The sequence below is a fragment of the Solanum dulcamara genome, chromosome 7, assembly GCF_947179165.1.
Source record: "Solanum dulcamara chromosome 7, daSolDulc1.2, whole genome shotgun sequence".
Taxonomy (NCBI): domain Eukaryota; kingdom Viridiplantae; phylum Streptophyta; class Magnoliopsida; order Solanales; family Solanaceae; genus Solanum; species Solanum dulcamara.
The window spans coordinates 67,686,079-67,690,641 of NC_077243.1; positions in this window are offsets into that span (position 1 = coordinate 67,686,079).

The following is a 4,563-nucleotide window of genomic DNA, read 5'->3' on the forward strand; positions in this document are numbered from 1 at the left end:
GTCATTATTTCCTTATTTTATTTTATTATTGTGACCATATATATTTTTGTGTTAGTCTGCGTGTTCCCAACAAACTGATATCAGAGCAAGGTTTTATCTGAGTATGTTCTGTGGTTGCAGCATAGTCTGAACTTTCACATTAAAAAAGATTTACTTTGATTTGCAATAGTTATATATTTTGGGAGAAAATTATGGAAGTCAACACTAGTGGAATTGTTATTTTGAATGGTGTTAATTATGTCATTTGGAAGGGGAAAATGGAAGATTTGCTTTATGTCAAAAATATTTATCAACTAATCTTTACCACTATAAAGTCATGAAGAGTGGAATCTGTTTCACAGATAGATTTGTGAATTTATTAGGCAATGGATTGATGATAATGTGTTGAACCATATATTTGGGGAGACACATGCCCGAACCCTATGGGAGTATCTTGAAAGTTTGTGTGCTCGAAAGCCTAGGAACAACAAAATATTCTTAATAAAGCAGATATAAAGTTTAAAATATCATAATGGTTCTCCGATGACAAATAACCTGAATAATTTTCAGGGAATCATGAACCAACTATCTTCTATAGACATTAAATTTGACGAAAAAATTTAAGGCTTGCTTCTACTTGGTTCTCTACCAGACTTTTAGAAAATATTTAGAACTTCATTGTCAAATTCTACTCCGAATGGTGTGATCTCTATGAATTCTTTCAAGAGTAGTGTTTTGAATAAAGAGATGAGAAGAAAATCTCAAGGCTCTTCTTCTCCATCGGATGTCCTGGTAACTGACTCCAGGGGGAGAAATAAAAATTGTGGTTCATAGAATAGAGAACATAGTAGGAGCAAAGTCAGAGGCAAACTTAGGGATATTGAGTGTTATCATTATGGCATAAAAGGGTATACAAAGAAGTTCTGCCGGAAATTAAAGATGGAGAATAAAGATAAAGAGGAAAATAAAGAAGATGACAATGAAAATATTTCTAGCCACCGTCTCTACTAAAGATCTTGTCACAGTCCTTGATGCAGATCTGATAAATATTGCTTATGATGAGTCAATATGGGTTGTGGACAGTGGTGCCGCATTTCATGTGACATCAAGGAAGAATTTTTTCTCTTCCTATACTCCTGGTGACTTTGGAACCTTGAGTATGGATAATGAGACCGTATCTAGGGTGGTTGGTGTTGGTACAATTTGTTTGAAAACTAGTATTGGAACTAAATTAGTTTTGAATAATGTAAAACATGCACCTGATGTCTGTCTGCACCTAATTTCTACTGGTTTCTGGATAATGAAGGATATCTTAGTACCAATGGCGGTGGAAAATGAAAACTTATTAAGAGTTCTCTGGTTGTGGCTTATGGTAACAAACGTCGTGGTCTATACTGGAGTACAGCTTCTACTTGTGTCAATATGGTGAATGCAGTTGAGAGTGATAACTCCTCAATATTATATCACAAGAGGCTTAGTCACATTAGTGATAAAGAACTTAATGTTCTAGCCATGAAGAAATTGTTGTCAGATTTTCAAAGTGATAAATTATAAAAGTGTGAGCACTACTTGGCTGGAAAAAAAATAGAGTTTTCTTTAAGTCTAACCCTCCTTCAAGAAAGACAGAGTTGCTTGAGTTGGTGCACTCTGATTTATGCGTTCCAATGAAGACAAGAACTCTGGTTGGTGCACTCTACTTTGTCACTTTCATTGATGACTGCTCAAAAAATTTTGGGGTCTATGTCTTGAAGATTAAAGACCAAGTATTAGATGTCTTTAAGCAGTTTCAGGCTTCAGTTGAAAGAGAAACTGGAAGGAAACTTAAATGTATTTGTACTGATAATGGTGGTGAATATTGTGGACCATTTGACGAATACTGCAAGCATCAAGGTATTAGACACCAGAAGACTCCTCAGCTTAATGGGTTAGCTCAGAGGATGAATAGGACCTTGATGGAAAGAGTTAGATGTTTACTTTCTAAAGCAAAGTTGTCGAACTCCTTTTAAAGTGAGGCCTTATTGACCGTTGCACATGTTATTAACTTATCTCCTGTGGTTTCTTTGCAAAGTGATGTTCCAAATAGATTTTGGTATGGAAAGGATGTTTCCCGTGACCATTTGAAAGTATTTGGTTGCAAATCTTTTGTACATGTGCCAAAAAATGAGAGGTCAAAGTTAGATGCCAAAACAAGGCAATGCATCTTTGTAGGATCCTTGATGAATTTGGTTATATGTTATATTATTTAATTGAGAATAAGCTTATGAGAATCCATGATATCCTCTTCATGGATAATCAAACCATTAAAGATATTGACTGTAACACCCTCTAAAACATCGTATGTGGTGTTTTAATTCTCGATGAAAATGATACTGCTTCTGTATTTTGGGCATACCTTTTCATAGAATAGTCCAAATTAGGTGATTTAAATTATCAAATAACTCCAATGGTATTACCTACAACTTTCATGAAGACCATATCTTAAGATTCTAAGGATACATAGGTCAAATAAATTAATTTTTGCAAGACATAGTGTTGTGAAGAAATGGAGTATTTGTAGAAGAAAAATCATATCTCACGGTAGGATACTCCAAATTGGTTGATTCTTGAACGAAATAAAAGTATACTTCTAGATCTACAATTAATATGAGACACTAAATCCTAATTAGGAAGTTATCTTGTTCAAACACAGCTCCAAAAAAAGGTATTCCGTTAAAAGAAGGTTCATCTCACCAACCATGGAAAGATCTAGATTCATTTGACATCACCCATGACATAAATAGTCCTCCATTTGACATCATCCATGATATCACAATCCTCCATTAAATTTTCAAGATCACCCTTTCTTATTATTTTTATTTATTGTTAGGTCCCTCCTCCACACCTATAAATATCTACCTTATTTTCTCATTTAATTCATCAAGCTTTCTCAAGCAACTCTTCTCTCTATACACTTCTTTACTCATTCTCAAATATAATTTTAGTTTTTAATAGTGTAGAAATACTATTCTGATAATTCTTATACTCCGGATAGTACACAAAATGCTCCGACAAGGAGAAAAGGCTAGGGGTTCAATAGTGGTTATTGAATTCTTTAATTCGGAGTAAAGCTTTGAATTCCAGGTATGTAAGGCTATTCATAGCATTGGATTGAGTTCGTCCATGCGCCAATATTTAAATTCATCAACTTGAATTATAGTTGAGTTTTACCCTAATTTTTAAATTCTAAATGAGTTAATTCTTCTTTTATTAAGTTAGATATATTTATGTATTGAGATTATTATTATTTTTATCTCCATATTATTGGAATTATTATTCGTGGTTACATTCCCATGAACCCTAATTGATTTGATGTTCATGAATATTTTTTATGCATGTTTTGAGTAAAGATGTTGTCTTTTAATATTCATTGACAAAAAGAGAGATTTGAATTAATATTATATGTATTTTATTAAGTTTTGAAAGAGCAAAAGAATTGAGTTTAAAAAAAATTGATTTTTTGGGTTAAATGATGTTTCGAGTAAGATATTTTGAAGTATAATGATTTGATGAAGAGGTAATGGTGATGATGATGCATTGAGATGAGTTTGAAGTTTTAAATTAAAGTCTAATGAGACTAGATGATAAGGTTAATATGAGTGCATGTTTTGAGAGTAGTATTGAGCACCGAGTTGGGTAAGAGTTTAATTGACTCAAATTCCAGAACTACGTAGCCAGCATAGGATGGAGGCTATACCTCTTAAGTCTCAAAAAGAGGACTTTGATGATTGGATCCAAGATGGTGATGTCTTTTACCCTGAAAAGGTATTGGATGGATATGGCAACGACATCGCTTCGTTGTATCATCACTAGCTCATAAGTGATGGTTGTCGATTAGAGAAACTCTCAACTGAGTAAGCATTGCTTATTATTATTATTTTTAAACTTGCATTACATATTGATGTTGAGTTCTGAGCCGAGTCTTCCAGAGAGGAGTGTCTTTATATCTGTCCTTACTTACCTTCCATTTTACATACTCATACATTTCATGTACTGACGTCATTCGACCTACATCATTTTATGATGTAGATACAGGTGTTAGAGATTCTCAACAGGCGCATAGTTAAAGATCATTACTTTCCAGCTATTTGGTGAGTCCTTTTTGTATTCGAAGGAACTCTTTATCCTTTTATTATTGTTGAGTATTATGTTTCTTTTGAGGTAGCCATGGGCATGACATTGGCACCGTCTGATAGTGTTAGAGGCTTCATAGACAGAGTTTGATGATGTAACTGGAGTAGTTCTCCTTTGAAACTATTTCTTCTAAGGATTATTTCTTTCATTTGATGTTGATGATGGCGAGCCCACATAAGTATTTTTATTTTTACTTAAGTCTTCCGTGGATGAACGAATAAGTGATGAGAACAAGTGGTTCTCTCGAAGGCCAAAGATGGTTTCTGAGTGCTGGCCACGCCTAGGGTACCCTCTCGGGGCATGATATTGACAAAATGCATAAGCTAGAATCTACAAGTTCAGATGGCGTAGTCCATCTTAATCAAGTTTCTAAAATAAGTGTGCATGACATTGGTAGGCTTGATGATCATGTGA